Here is a 16887-nt window from a genome sequence, read left to right on the forward strand (position 1 = left end):
ACCAAGGACTAGGTAACGTGAGCATGTTGCAGGAGAATGTCGGAGCCTTCAAATGCTAAGAATCCTAGACATCGAGCTGAAATTTAGTACTCTTTGATTATACGTGACTAGATGGCTCAAATTTGATTGGAAATTATTTCCGTATGTAGGTACAAGCAAGCCATTAGGCACAAAAGGCAACTATCTTAAAGGTATTTCATGCAGGACTGCAGATGATTGCAGGGATAATGTGTTTTGTGATTGTAAATTAAACATCTGCTTTTGTCATGGCAAGAAGCATCCCTTCAACTTCAACTCCAACTCTCACACGCTGAGTAAGAACATTCATTTAGAAGACAACATGGAGATCAAAGAAGTGCCTTAAAACAACTAATCAATATAATGAAGATGATCATAAAGAACTTGATCGATGTGACACTGTATTTAGATTCTCATAATAAATAAACGATATTTTTGTTTAGTTCGTGTGCCTCTCAAGGTTTTGGGGTCATAGTATATCATACGAATACAAGATACACTGACATGCTCGTTTCACATGAAGCTATTTAATGCAACAAATTATTCATAACAACATATCATAAAGAATCATATACATGACAAAGACATCATGAGTCAAAAATTGAGACTCGACTCTATCTAGAACTCTATAGCTCCATAGTTCATACACATTCTCGTCTCGGGTGTGCAGTTAGTTTCTATTTAAAAAGAAAGAGTACCTTGATGTTAGTTTCTTTTTAAAAAGAAAGAGTAACTTGATATAGTAGTAACTTTTAGAAACTGCATAATTTTGAAGGACTGAAAAGAGAGAAAAAGAGAGCTATCTAAATATTATTGTCATAATTATTTATATTATGATTAAGATTACTATTATTATATTATGTTGAGACGGTTTAGGTGAGATCTATCATTGACATAACTTTCAATTCCCTTTTGGAATCTAGTCGGTCTGGGAACATCTTTGCTCCTCTCTTATAGAGAGCATATACATCCCTCACTATTATATTTATGATTATCTCTCAAGCTTTGGTTTAAGTTCCTCGATAGAGAAAAAATAAATAGAGCATCTAGAACCCAAGCCAGGAGCATGTGTGTGGGGAGTGTGTAGAAAAGTACAATGCATCCAAATCCACCAAAAAAATGAAATTAGAGCCAAAGCCAAGACATGATGTTTTATGCCACTAGACACGAAATCATATTTGCATGTGTGCATTTCTCCACCCTAACATTGGGGTCTCTTACCGGTTATTTCTCAATATTCATTCTATGGTTTTAAAATAATAATAATTAGAAATACAATTACGGATACCTCTCTCCCATCCAATCTCTCACATCCTAAAAAAGTTTGGAGATACAAACAGAAAAAGAAAAATTGGAGATTTATTTGGGGAGAGAAAAAGGAAATCCGGACTAGAATCATTTAACTCAAAGAAGAGATAAAAATTTATTGGTAAGATTTTCTGTTTCTTTCTTATTAGCAAAAATGAATTGTGAATAGAATTAATGAAAAATGTGTTTAAATGTAATATATATTTGATGTTGACGTGCCTCGTGATTCTGCACGTGTCATATATATCGATATGTGTTAATTATTTGTGGATCGATATGCTTATGATATGTTATGTATATGTTATAATATGTGAATTGTATGGTAATACTTACGGTACGATGTGTTCAATGATATGTGTGTGTGTATTTATGATATGATATGATTATGATACAAGATGTGAATGACGGATGGATATATATACATATATAGATGTTGTGATATGATATGAAATATGTTATGGTACAAGATATGTGATAAATTTACATGTTTATGATATCATATATTGTGATGCGATATATTATGGTATGAGATGTATATGATGAGATGCTATGTTAAAAGCATGAAACATTATGTTATGTCTTTTAAATTGTATGTATACAACATGATATGAATGACATGAAATATAATCTCGTTAGAATTATGTATGATATGAGAACTGAAAAATGAGAAATGATATGATATGAACGACATACGATATGTGAAATGATATGAAAAACGATATGATATGTATGGAACGCTAACTGGATTGTATTAAATGATAATGAAATGAAAAAATATTGGGACTTCATGCATTACGCTCATGCATTACGCTCATGCATTGGGGGATACCCCTATTCCATCACGAGGGTACGGACACGTACACCACTAGACAGATGAAGTATTATTATGTTTTATATAATGCTGCCATGATGGTTACTAATTCTAATGGGTGTCCAGCATAAGGAGCTACTAGAGTAGGCTCGCCCAACAAGAAAAGAGGTTCAGCGGTGTGCGAACTGTCTAATGACCTTGTACTTGCACGTATGGGCTGTGTATATATAATTGTAGAAAATAAATAATCAAAAAAATAATTATGAAATAAAATATAATGTATATATAATTGTATTGTACACAAAAATGTATATTTTAAAATTAACAATAAATTTAGATTGTTTTGGTTCAATCTAGTTTTGGGAACCCATAGACCAACTCAATCATAAAAGTTTTCAGCTATTTGAATATAGTCCAAATAAGTTCATAACTGAACTCGAACTAGATTGGTTCGGTCAATCTAATCTAGTTTCGGGAGAACCCTTAAACCAACTCAATGATAATAGTTTTCAGTTATTTGAATTCAGTCCAAATAAGCTCAAAACCTAACTCGAACCACACAGATTGGGTTGGGTTGATCAATTTTTTTGAGTCATTAGATTGATTTTGATATTAATTTGGGTATTACTTTATTTGATGAACAGTGACAAGCAAACTATTGGAATACAAGGAAGTCATATTCATATTACGTGCAACACTGTCCAAGATTGCTTTAATCCTAAGGTTTGTGAGTGCAAGTTTTGGCTGTGTTTTTGCGTACCTAAGAGCCCGCCGCCGCACTTCAGCTTCCACCATGACAACATCAGTGATACCACTCAAAATTAAGAAGTGGCTCTCAACAACTATTCAATAAATACAATTATTTTTATCGCAATATGCTTTACACAAATGAATAAGACTGTGATAAAACCATGTATTTCAATATTATATATTAGATTAAATTGAAAAATTACTTTTCGTTTATGATTTATGAGTTCGAGGATGATTATTGTTGATGAGCGATTGAGGTAGATGAGAGATGACTGCGTGAATTGTGTCGTTTTATAGAACGTTTTATAGGGCCGTTACGTATCATCGTCAGCCTCAAGGTTTTATGACGCATCTACTATGGAGAGGGTCTAGCCCTACTCCGACTAGTGCTTTGTGTCGTCTGGTGACTGACTTTCGTACCATTTGTAATGGCCTTAAGTAGACAAAGTTGGGCTTGGCTGTTACAAATGGTATCAGAGCCAAACACCGGGCGGTGTGTTAGCGAGGACGTTAGGCCCTCAAAGGGGTGGATTGTGAGATCCCACATTGGTTAGAGAGGGGAACGAAACATTTCTTATAAGGGTATGGAAACCTCTTCCTAATAGACACATTTTAAAACCATGAGGCTAACGACCATACATATCAAGCCAAAGGGGACAATATCTTTTAGTTGAGGGCTTGAGTAGTTATACTTTAGTTGTCATATATCTTGCAGGCAAATGTCTTTGCTGCCGAAAATCCAAATCTTTCAACTAAAAACAATGAATAAGGATGTTATGAGCATTCTTGATTAGCCACTTCATGCTCAAGTCCTTACTTTTGTTAGTAGGACCTTACTTTGTGTTAGTAGGACCCACAGGTCGAATCAAAGCTCTATGCTCTCTCTTTTTGTGTGGGATTATGTGCGGGAGAGAAAGGAATCTGTGGTGGCAGCGAACAGCAAGACTACAACTTAATTTTGACTTTTCACTCTATATGAGCACAATTCATTAAACAAAACAATACAATACTAGGAAAGTTATTAAAAGATCAGAATCAGTTCAATCTCCTTGTCCTTCTCGCGCGCCACGACCTTGTCTATACCCGAAAACATAAAACAAATTGAAGTAGATGCATTTTAATACACAAAAATACTGGAGTCATCACATGGTTGATGTTTTCACCTTCCTCACCAATCCCGTGCTGCGACCTTGTCTTAAATAAGCCTAAAACCATAATATGATTTTAGGTCCCATTAGACATTGAAAGACTTACATGTGTGTATTTTTTTAAACAATAGGGTCACTTATGGTGTTTTTTTAAATAGTCATTCTCTTCCTAACAATTTTTCGGTTAAAAACATGATTCATAATTATTACTTTATATTAATTTAAATTTTATTGTCAAAGTAAATATTTGAAATATTTCTATAAAGGCTCCAAGGTTTTATGAAAACATTTGAAAACTCTCCTAATATGTATATTGCATACCTTAAAATTAGAGTCGTTACACATGATTTACATTTTGATCCATGAATTTTTACTAATTACGATGTTTTGGTTTGTAAGGTTAATATCTATAAATGTTTAAAAGAATTAAATAAATTTTAAAAAAATTTTATGAAGAAATTAACGATACTTTTTTATCTTTTGAGTTGTTCTGCTGGATCGATCGTTCAAGACCTTTGGTCTCTATCCGGACCCGATGAATAAAAAATGGGAACACTTCTTATGGACTCGTTGAGAATGATTCTGATCTAGTTCATGACCTATTAGAAGTAGAAGGCGCTGTGTTTGGATTGGGATCCTCACGGACAAAAAAGATTGCAGTCAGTTTGATAGTGATCGAGTGAAATTGCTTCTTCGGCCCGAACCTAGGAATCTCTTCGATATGATACAAAATGGATCAGCATCATAATTATTTTAAATTAATAAACAAAAGATAATGCTAAAGACCAAACTGAGCATTACTGACAACTAGGAGTAAAATGTAAAATATTCGAACCAATAACCAAATGAAAACTAAACCTTGAAGTATAATAAAAATGTAACTGTGGGATCTCACATCGGTTAGAGAGGGAAACAAAACATTGCTTATAATGTCGTAGAAACTTCTCCATAGCAGACACATTTTAAAACCGTGAGGTTGAGAGCAATATGAAACGGCTCAAAACGGACAATATTTTTTAGCGGTGGGCTTGGACACTTGTAACATATCAAAGAAAATAATTTTTGTTAACAGTAAGCTTGGACTATTATAACAGATCAAAGCAGACAATATCTATTAGCGGTGGACTTGAGCTGTTATAACCGGTCAACCCAAAAAATATTTCTTAAGGGTGAGATTAAAATGATATATATATATATATATATATATATATATATATATTTAATTCTATCCATCCTTTGGAAGAAATAAAAACTTGATCCCAATTCATTACTTGCATCCCTTTTGTGGTCTTTACATTCAGTTTGTAAATTGTAACCTTATTGTATTAAATTCATATTAGCAAATTAATTGAATATTGTCTCAAAGATTATACAATGGGATGGACAACAATGAAACGAACCTCATCCCATCAAACCATTTACAATACAACATAATCGCAAACAAACTTAGTCTCAACTTTGCTTTCATTATTGCGATGATATTGCTCCTCGTCTCTTCTTTTGGTAATTTTCAACCTTGTTTCTTGTTCTATTTTTTTTTTTTTTCGTTTTTTGATAACTCTCCAAAAGTAGAGTTATATCAAGTCTTTTTACAGTTAATTTTGCACTTATACTCACCATTTTCTCATTAATTGCTCCATTTATTCTAATTAGTATACATGAAATAGCCAATTGTGGTTTAATATGAAAAGAAGATTAATTTCCATAAATCGGGCTTAATTGTACGCTTAATTGAGCTATTTGGTAAAATTCTAGAACATTTATGCTGAAACCATGATGCTATAGCAAATCTGGAAATAAATTGCAGACCTTGATGCTGAAGCAATCCGGAAAGCAAACTTTTCGGGGCTGACCTAGAAATTTTAATCCACATCAGCAGTCCACGTGCATCATTGGCTACCAAATTAGAAACATAGTAGGTGGACAATTTTATCCTTTCTCACCCTAAATTAGAAGAAACAAGCATTATAAAAGGAAAAGGATACCTAAAATAGGGAGGGGCCACACTTCGGGAGAGAAATCAGATTAGACAGCAGCAGCCTTCGCTGCTTTGAAACCAGAGAAGAAGAAGAAAATCCTAATCCAGCAACTATTGACAGCAAAAGGAAAAGGAGACCAAAAGGATTGATTAGGGCAAAGAGGTGGACGTGAGAGCTCAAGGGAAGGGAACTTTCAGAACGACAACAAATTGGGATAACTCTCTATTTCCTTATTCTCTTTTCTCGTTCCATCAATTTTACATGATTGAGATGCGAATTCCTCTGTTTAATTCAGTTTGTATGGAGAGCTTGTTGGATTGATATGACAACCCTAGAAGGGGTGAACATGGTTTCAACAATAATTTTCTTTTTAATAACAATAAAACTTGATACCATGCAATAAAAATTAACAATAATTTAGAATTTAAATAGAAAAAAGGAATTTAAATAGGAAAAGGGTTAGAAAATATAACACCTTAGTTTTATAGTGTTTCGGTCAAACTCGACCTACTCCACTACCCAAGCGCCTCTTGGGAATTTGAATAAAACTTTCTGACTCTTTCCTCGGATCAGAGCCCGAGCCGAACCACTACACCACTCCTTTTACGAGTGCAAGAGCAAACTCAATCCTTTCCACAGCTCAGGATCAAACTGGTATACCGTTCTTTTTACGAGCTCAAGAGCAAACTCAATGCTTTCCACGGCTCAGGATCAAACCGGTACAACTGTATAAAATCTTATAGAAACACACCACAACTCTCTGAAGTAATAGATTTACAATTTTCTCATAATACAATAGATATCTCTCAAGAATAAGATAAATAAGAAATAGAATTGGAAGATTTGGAGAGAGCAACAATGGAGGCTTTTAAACAAAAATTTTAGATCGAAACACACCACAGCTCTTTGAAGTAATAGATTTACAATTTTCTCACAATACAATAGACATCTCTCTCAATCTCTCTCAAGAATAAGATAAACAAGAAATATAATTGGAAGCTTTGGAGAGAGCAACAATAGAGGCTTTTAAACAAAAATTTTAGATCGAGAAAACTATGGAAATTGTTTATTGTGTTCTATGTTGTATGTCTTGTGTTCTGAAAAATATGAAGAGGTGATGAGAGAAATAGAATGAGGCTTTCAAACAAAAATTTTAGATCGAGAAAACTATGGAAATTATGTATTGTGTTCTATGTTGTGTGTGTTGTGTTCTGAAAAATATGAAGAGGTGATGAAAGAAATAGAATTAGAAGCTTTGGAGAGAGCAACAATGGAGGATTTTAAACAAAAATTTTAGATCGAGAAAACTATGGAAATTTTGTATTGTGTACTATGTTGTGTGTGTTGTATTCTGAAAAATATGAAGAGGTGATGAGAGAAATAGAATTGGAAGCTTTGGAGAGAGCAACAATAGAGGATTTTACACAAATTTTAGATCTAGAAAACTATGAAAATTGTGTATTGTGTTCTATGTTGTGTGTGTTGTGTTCTGAAAAATATGAAGAGGTGATGAGTTGAGAAAACTATGGAAATTGTCTATTGTGTTCTATGTTGTGTGTTATGTGTTGTGAAAAATATGAAGAGGGGATGAATTTACACAGTGATGAAGTTGTAGCGGCTATAGCGGCAACCCCTGAATCTCGAGCCACGTGGCGTTCCAACCCAGTTCCAACAATGCACTTTTCGGACCAAGAAAGCGGGACTGCTTGACGTTGCATATTAGAACTCATTAAAGCACGATTCGCATCATTATGTTCGATAAAAGGAATGAGGGAAGCTCCAATAGAAAAATATTGGAAGGGAAAAATACTTCGAAGATGAACTTGTTCCCATTCAATAGTCAAGAATTCTTGACGGTATCGAGCTGGAACAATCTGTTCTTCCTGAATACCTGGATTCAGTGCCAAAGAATTTCCTGTCGCTACCATATAGTATTCATCTCGACTTGGTGGTAAATAAAGCATCCGCACTTTTTTTGATCTCTCAGAAATTTCATAAAATGGATTGTGAAAGATGTTCCACTAGAAATATTCTTATTATTGCTTCGACCCATATTCCCCAAAAAGTGGATCCCGCTCTAATAGCTCCGAATAAATTAAATACATGCATTCAAATAGAATTGATAAGGACCACTAAAACGTGAAGACATGAAAAATAATATTTATTTATTTTTAAATTTATCGTAAAAAATTATTTTAAATAAATATTCAAAACATTTTAAATTTATTTTCATTATATATATATATATATATATATATATATATATTTTTTCATATATATATAAAAATATTAATCAAAAGCAGGTGGGTTACAAAGTAATTAGAAAGTTTTATAAATCTAATTGAAATATTATAAATGTAATTTAAATAATTTTATAATTCAAGAAAACTAGTTTTCATTGAAATAGTAACCAAAAACTTTTATTTTAGTTTAAAGCAATTGAAAATTTCACTATTTCTTACTCTGCCAAAGTTATAAATGTCATACTTCGATTGGTCCATGATGTCAATTTTACCCGTTGGTCCGTCAATTTTGTCACCACATCATCACGTCAACTATCTTGTTTTGAATTTGATTGGTCCATGATGTCAATTTTGCTGCCACATCATCACGTCGGGTATCTTGTTTTGACTGAAACTTCTCCATTTTATATCTAATTTGAGTGAACCAAAAAAGACGTTCAAATCGTTATTCCCAACCTTACACTGTGGACAAAATACTGAGAATTGTTAATAATTGAAGGTAGGTTTGTTATCATCCGAACATCAATTAATTAATTAACCTTCGTGTTTATAATGTATTTGGGCTTCAACTGAAAGATGGTATCATCACTATCATTTACTTAATAAAAACTATTTGTTTTCCTCTCGACTAATCAAAATCGTAAAGAAACAATATGATTTCCTTGTTGATTAATCAAAACTCTTCAGTGACTACAAACTAAGAGACGTATCGTCACTATCATTTACTTAATAAAAATTATTTGTTTTCCTCTTGACTAATCAAGATCGTAGAACAAAGAAATTACTAGACCTAGTAATCATTATCATTATATTAGAGAACTGTTTGATTTCCTCGTCGACTAGTCAAAATCGTACAGTAAAGAAATCATAAGACCTGTCGTTCATGACTCTTAATTAATTGTAGAAACTATTGATTTCCTCAACGAATCAAAATCGTAGGTGATTACGACTTTTATTACTGATTAAAGAAGAAATCCTTTGATTTACTGAAAGATAAATCACCGATTCATTTATTTAATAAACTATTTAGTTTCCTCTCGACGAATCATACTCGTAGCAATCACTATCAATATTAGAGAGTTATATTCCTCGTCGACTAATAAACGACATTGAAGAAACTATAAGACCTAGCATTCAAGATATTCAACTGAAGAGACTATTTGATTTCCTCATCGAAGAATCAAAATCGTATAGTGATTACGAACTATGGAACCAAGAGATCACGATTACCGATTAAAGAGGAAATTGTTTCATTTTCTGAAAGATTATCCATCCGACATACCTGATTCGTGAGCCACCGATAAATTCCAACCACTGACTCGTCGCATTTCTTGTCGAGAAAACTCAAAGGCCGCGCGCAAATTTCGCCTTCTTCAACTCTCCTTCAAGTTCCCTCTCTTGGTTTATATAGAGCTTTACGGGAACATTTGCCAGTTGCGTTTTATTTACGGAGGAGAAAATGGCAAAAAAGTATTGCGGTAATTCGTCTGATTTGCACGGATGTAAACGGCGCCGTTTACTAACGGTCTGGACTGGGTCATACTATTAAAAATTAATAGGCTCAAAGAAGCCCAAATACATTATAAACAGGAGAGTATATTTGAATATTTAGATTTTAACATGTTTATAATCAAGGTAGGTTTGTTATCATCCGAACATCAATTAACCTTTTGAGTAAATCCTTGATGTACTTCTCTTGATTTAGGAAGATACCATCGTTCAGTTGTTTGATTTGAAGTCCAAGAAAGAAACTGAGCTCTCCCATCGTACTCATCTCAAACTCATTATGCATACATTTGGAAAATTCTTCACATAAAGAAGGGTTAGTAGAACCAAATATAATATCATCCACATATATTTGCACTAATAGCATATCATTTTCTTTAATTTTAATAAAAAGAGTAGTGTCGAGCTTACCCATTTTGAAATCATTCTCAATAAGAAAATTACTAAGTCTATCGTACCAAGCTCTTGTAGCTTGTTTTAAGTCCTAAAGAGCCTTTTTCAACTTATAGACATGAAGTGGAAAGCCAAAATTTTCAAATCCAGGAGGTTGTTTTACATAAATTTCCTCCATAATATAACCATTTAAGAATGCACTTTTCACATTCATTTGATATAATATAAAATTTTTGTAAGAAGCAAATTCATGTAACATTTTAATAGCTTATAATCTAGCAACGAGTGCAAAAGTTTCTTCATAGTCTATACCTTCCTCCTGACAATAACCTTGAGCTACAAGTCTAGTTTTAGGCATTGCTTGCCTTCGACAACCAAACATCACTTTTGTGGAATTCAATTTTATTTGACCACACACGTCGCCTGCGCATGCATGTTCAATCGTGCGCAACACAACAACGTTGCTTCCATTTGTCATATCAATTCCCAACAACACGATCCATGCATCATGATATGATGCATGACCATCTTAGTTTGCTCAACCCATATGTTGGGAACTCACCCATGTGTCGATCATCTCATTAGGACATTTCAAACATTCATCCATCTGGATTCTCTTGAGCATCAGACTCTCCCGTGTACATGCTAAACCATTTACGACATACTTTCTTGATAGCTGGTGCATGATCCAACCTTCGACACATGGGTTGGGGAGCAATTGGCACACCTATGCCATCTCTTACTTTCTTGTTTCTTTCATCAACCATAGAAAATGTTATCTATTTTAAGATTAAGATCAATCATTAGCTCACGCATAAATCCTGGCTTGGAAAAATATGAAAATAAGGGCCACATTTTATAGGACAGGGGTAATGTGCCATTGCAACCATATAACAATCCTCACGCAAATCTTGTTAAACATGTCATAATCTAATAATCATGCCAAAAACTTGATGATGGAATATAAAATTTTAAAATGACTCACAGTGTCGAAGGAATCATCATTTTCAAATGACAATTATGGTCGGTGGCGTTTGTTGTTACAAACCTTGAGGATGTGAATCTAAGAACGATCATTAAGGTCATATATTGTGTCTTCTTCTTCAATGATGGAAGGAGAAGACGCTAAACCGATTGAGGTGGACTCTAGACATTGAGTTGAGAAATTCAGTATTTTTCCTTTGTGGCAGATCTTGTAAATAACCATTTGTCGAAAGACATATCAAAACTATTTACTTTTCGTTAAAGGATCGTCATATCCTTTCTACTCTCATGTTTGATGTTCATATAGAGAACCTTAACATCTCATCAGATACTCACTTCATAGTAGTCATTTTCAGTATATTTTACAAGTTTAGCATTCAAATGTCTCCCCCACAACTCTTAGATCTTCTCCAAAAAGATTTACTATGCTCATAGAGGTAAATCTGGAGAAATCGTCAACCTGTTTCCAAAACCCTTTCATGGGATCAGATTACTAAGAATTCTACCTGGATCCTTAAATATGTGAGCCTTCGAATCAGGAAAGACCCACAGTTTGCTCAAGTCATCGAACATGATGATGGAAAGCGTAAAAGTAAAATTCAATGAAAATTAAATTTTCTTTCCAAAGGTAAAGATTCTTAAGCTCGAGATCTAGTACCTCAGGAATCTCGAGATCTCCATAAAAAATCAACATGTCAAAGTCTATGCAAATAGAGTCGGTTGATTACAACAAAGTAGTTTTAGTCGATTATGAGGGCAATCCCAGATCTCCAACTCAAACCGAATTGGATACTACATCTATCTTCAACCAGATCGATATTATCACAAATGAATTGTCCACTGATAAAGAATTCCTGAAAAAGGCATTACAACCTCGAAGGATATCCTAAATATCCAACATCAAAATAACTTCTCAAACAAGATTCTCTCAACCATTGCAAGACAAGTTAAGAAGATTGAAGAAAAAATCAAGGAAAAACGACAACAAAATAAATAAATAAAACTATTGCAACTATTAATGACGTGAGATTCCCAGAAGTTGAGGAAAGTTCTTTTGTTCATACCCGCTATTTTAGACAAAGTAATTAGTCTCAGCTCAACGGAAGAGGCACTTGCTCTTATTGAAGAAAAGCTAAACAATCTTTCAATTTTGATAGAACCTTAAGTAATTAAACTTTTAGTGTCATAATGAACCATATGAGAATGACCTCAAAATTTTTTAAAATGATTTCTCGAAAGAAGAAAAGATGCCCAAAAAACTAGACCTCATCAACAAAATTGTTAAATTAGAGGACAAAGTCCAAAAAACTAGATGAAGAAAAATTGGTATCCTAAGCCCTCTTTCCCCGATGTTCCGTTCGAAGAAAAAACTCAAATGACTCAATCCACCTATGAAGGAACATGCATACATAAGTGGAATATTGATGGTCTATCCGGTCATCTAGTCGTAAATGTAATCAACAAAATGTTGATGGGAGCTAGCGCCTATAGGCTTCGAGGTAAGTTTGACCACGCTATTGCTCACATTGTAACTTTTGGTTTCACAGGAGTACTCAGAATGGGTTGGAGAAGCATATCTCAGACGAAGAAAAGAAAAGGATACTCAACCATACTACTATAGAAAAAGAAGTACAAATATAAAAAGTGAAATTGGAATATCTAAAGTTATGGAGAATGATATAAGTGTTGAATAGCCGTTAATACCCTTTTATATATTGTCTTAAAGTTTGTTGTAGGCGAACTAGAAATCCATACTGAACGTTTGAGAAAATTCTTATGATTATAAGATGCGAAAAGTTAGCTACTTCTATGGTACAAAGATATAATTGTAACTAAGGTTATGACAAGATATGATAGTACCCTTTAATTATGGATGATGCGCTTCATTGAAGGACTTCCAAAGTATATTTCTCGAAGGATAACTACCGCTCTCAATGAAGAGTGTAAGCATAAGATTCCTTGGAATGAATTCACTTATGGTGATTTAGGTTATGTAATAGGCAAGTCGACCGCCAGCAAATATTATATAATTTGGCTCGTTACGTATTGTCGTCATTCTCACGGTTTTAAAAGCATCTGTTAGGGATCAAAATGATATTAATTAACTAATCAGAGTGGCGTAGCGGAAGCATAGTGGGCCCATAACCCACAGTTTCCAGAATCGAAACATGGCTTTGATACCAACAATAAATAACATTCCCATCAAGAAAAGAAAATTGGTAAAACATATCTCCGATAAAGAAAAGATAAAGCGGAAGCATAGTGGGCCCATAACTTCACCTTCAACCTCACGATTATAAATGCATCTATTAGGGATCAATGATATTAATTAACTCTTTTAAATTAGGAACTTCACCAAACTCTTTTAAATACTCTATGGGTGTTGTCCAACTCATGGTTTTAAAACGCCTCTACTATGTTTAGAGTTTCGCCCTACTTTGACCAGTGCATCGTATAACGGTCATACTAATTCAAATGTGCGGCCTCTAATCTTGACACGCTCACCAAAAACCTTATGGGGTACTTAATCTACATTCACATTTTTCACTTGGCTTTGTGGCTTTGTTGGACCTTAGGCAAGGTTTACCTTCGACATTCAAACATCACTTATGTGGAATCAAAACTTGTTTCACCATACACGCTGCCTATGCATGAATGTTCAATTGTGTGCGACACAACAACGTTGCATCTCATCGTCATCTCGGTTCCTCATAACACGTCTCATGCATCGTGATGCAATCTCAAGTCTCGAGATAGCTTGACCATCTTGGTTGTGCAGACACATCCCTCGGGACAGTTTGGCCAAGTGGTCTAAGGTGCCAGATTTAGGCTTTGGTTTGAAGGGGCGTGGTCCCACAACTGTCATTTATTTTCATCTTTTGTAAACCTTCAAGCCGGCTGCTAGCACATAATCTAAAAACCTCATGATTTTAAAATGCGTCTACTATAGAGAGAGTTTAGCCCTACTTCGACCAGTGCATCGTGTAACGGTTATACTTCTTCAAATGTGCGGCTTCGTGATCTTGACACACTCACCAAAAACCTTATGGGGTACACAATCTCCATTCACATTTTTCACCTCGGCTTTGTGGCTTTGTTATACCATAGGCAAGGTTTGCCTTCAACGTTGAAACATCACTTATGTGGAATCAAAACTTGTTTGACCACACATGCCGCCTATGCGTGCAAATTCTATCATGTGTGACACAACAATGTTGCATCTCATCGTTATCTCGGTTCCCAACAACACGATCCATGTATCCTGATGCAATCTCATGTCTTGAGATACTCGATCATCTTGGTTTTTCTGGACACATTCGTTGGGATAGTTTGGCCGAGTGGTCTAAGGTGTTAGATTTAGGCTCTGGTCCGAAAGGGCGTGGGTTCAAATCCCACAACTATCATGATCATACTTTTTCAAATGTGCGCCCTCGTGATCTTGACACGCTCACGATAAACCTAAAGGAGTACTCAATCCTCATTCACATTTTTCACCCTTTGTTGTACCTTAGAGGTAGGGTTTGCCTTTGAAAAATCAATAATGTGGAACTAAAAATTATTTGACCACACCCAATGCATGCATGTTCAATCATGTGCGACACAACATCATTGCATCTCATCGTCCATGCATCGTATTGCAATCTCATGTCTCTAGCTTGACTATTTTGGTTTGTCAAGGCACATTACAGTTTAGTCGAGTGGTTTAAGATGCAAGATTGGGCTCTAGTTTAAAAGGGCATGGTTTTAAATCCCCTAGCTATCATTTATTTTCATTTCTTGTAAAGCTTCAAGCCCTACTTTTTTTTGACTTTTTATGTGTCACTATTAACCTCGTGGTTTTAAAACTTGTCTATTATTAAGAGATTCTAACTCAACTCCGACCAGTGTCTCGTGATCTTGTCAAGCTCACGACAAATCTAAAGGAGTACTCAATCTCCATTCACATAGCCCTACTTGTTTTGACTTTTTATGTATCACTATTAACCTCGTGGTTTTAAAACTCGTCTATTATGAAGAGATTCTAACCCAACTCTGACCAGTGTCTCGTGATTTTGTCAAGCTCACGACAAATTTAAAGGAGTACTCAACTCCATTCACATTTTTCACTCGACTTTATGGCTTTGTTATACCTTAGCCAGAGTTTTTCTTCAGCATTCAAACATCCATAATGTGGAATTAAAACTTGTTTGACCACACACGCCGTCTATGCGTGCATGTTCAATCATGTGCGACACAACATTGTTGCATCTCATCGTCATCTCGGTTCCCAACAGCACAACCCATGAATCGTATTGTAATCTCATGTCTCGAGATAGCTCGACCATCTTGATTTGTCCAAACACATTTGTCAGGATAGTTTGGCCGAGTTGTCTAAGGTGCTAGACTTCGACTCTGGTTCAAAAGGGCATGGATTCAAATCCCACAGCTGTCATTTATTTTCATTTTTTTTGTAAAGCCTCGTGCCCGCTGCTAACACATATCGTTTGTTTTGACTTTTTATTTATCATTGTTAACATCATGGTTTTAAAACGCGTCTACTATGGAGAGAGAGTCTAGCCCAACTCCGACCAGTGCATCGTGTCAAAGTCATACTTTTTCAAATGTGCGGCTTTGTGATCTTGACACGACCATGACAAACCTTAAGGAATACTTAATTCCCTTTCATATTTTTCATCTAGCTTTGTGGCTTTGTAGCTTTGTTGGACCTTAGGCAGGGTTTGCCTACGGGTTTCAAACATGAATAACGTGGAATTAAAACTTATTTGACCGCACACGCCGCCTATCCGTGCATGTTCTATCATTTGCAACACAACAACGTTGCATCTCATGGTTATCTCTGTTCCCAACAACACGACCCATGCATCGTGATGCAATCTCATGTCTGGAGATAGCTCGACTATCTTAGTTAGTCCTAACACAATTGTTGGGATAGTTTGGCTTAGTGGTCCAAGGTGCTAGATTTAGTCTCTGGTTTAAATAGGGATTGGTTTCTAATTTTTCACGGCTTTGTGGCTTTGTGGCTTTGTGGCTTTGTTGGACCTTAGGCAGGATTTTCCTTCGGAATTCAAACATCACTTATGTGGAATTCAAACTTGTTTGACAACACACGCGGCCTATGCGTGCATGTTCAATCATGTGCGACACAACAAGTTGCATCTCATTCTAGATGAGAGCCCCCCAATCAGGAAAGACTCACACTCTACTCAAATCATCGAACATCATAACGGAAAGCCTAGATGAAAGCTATCTCGCGACGAAGAAAAGCAAAGGACACCCAATCATACTACTAAAAAAAAAGTAGTACAAATATCAAAAGTAAAGTTAGAATATCTCAAGTCATGGAGAATGATATAAGGGTTGAAGGGCCGTTAATACCTTTTTATATACTGTCTCAAAGTTTGCCATAAGTGAACTAAACATCTATGATGAAAGCTAGAGATCAAAATGATTAATATGAGCAGAAGCGTGGTGGGCCCATAACTCACAGGTCCCACGATTGAAACCTAGCTTTGATATCATCATACTACATGTGAAATAACATAGTCAGCAAAAATAAGGGACACTACTTATCCTACAATACATAAACGTGGCAGCGAACCACACATCACTAACCTATCTTTTTTGGTTTGATTGTCCTTCTTTCAGTGTCCCTCCACGAGGCGTCTCCGTCATCAAACCGAAGTTAAATCATGCTTCATGATAACGAATTACTTTGTTGATTGAATATCTTAGAGAAAAAAAATACT

General features: G+C 35.1%; 1 non-coding gene across 1 annotated transcript; it reads left to right on the forward strand.

Moving 5' to 3' along the window:
* The first annotated feature begins 14464 nt into the window (after positions 1–14464).
* Positions 14465–14544, forward strand: TRNAL-UAG (transfer RNA leucine (anticodon UAG)). The gene has a single exon. It is a non-coding gene; the product is annotated as a tRNA-Leu (tRNA).
* The last annotated feature ends 2343 nt before the right edge of the window (positions 14545–16887 follow it).

This window comes from Cucurbita pepo, chromosome 15 (genome assembly GCF_057944985.1).
Source record: "Cucurbita pepo subsp. pepo isolate OVF chromosome 15, ASM5794498v1, whole genome shotgun sequence".
Classification (NCBI taxonomy): Eukaryota; Viridiplantae; Streptophyta; class Magnoliopsida; order Cucurbitales; family Cucurbitaceae; genus Cucurbita; species Cucurbita pepo.